This window comes from Chrysochloris asiatica, unplaced genomic scaffold, assembly GCF_000296735.1.
Source record: "Chrysochloris asiatica unplaced genomic scaffold, ChrAsi1.0 scaffold00091, whole genome shotgun sequence".
NCBI lineage: Eukaryota > Metazoa > Chordata > Mammalia > Afrosoricida > Chrysochloridae > Chrysochloris > Chrysochloris asiatica.
The window spans coordinates 11,796,573-11,796,990 of NW_006408609.1; positions in this window are offsets into that span (position 1 = coordinate 11,796,573).

Genomic DNA, 418 nt, shown 5'->3' on the forward strand with positions numbered 1-418 from the left:
ATGATTATTAACATAATAAATTATATTTTTGTTTTTGTTGTTATTGTCATAGAATCTGTTCTGACTCAGAGTGAACCTATTCAGGGTTTCCAACGAGTGGCTGATGGATTTGAACTGCCAACCTTGCATTTACCAGCTTAGTGTTTGTTCTAGAGTGCCACACCAGGACTCCATAATAGATAAGTTTATTGTTAAATCCAAGTGAGTTCCGACTCATGGTGAAGCTGTATAAGGTTTCCGAAGAGTTCTACGTCTTCGTGGAAACTGACTGCTAGATCTTTCTCCCCTTTGAGTGACTGGTGGGTTCCAATTGCAAATTTTTTTATTAGTAATTACTGCACCCCTTAGGCACCGAACTTCATTAAAGAGTGCTGTTGTTATGTGCCATTGAATCAGTTCTGATTCATAGTGACCCTAT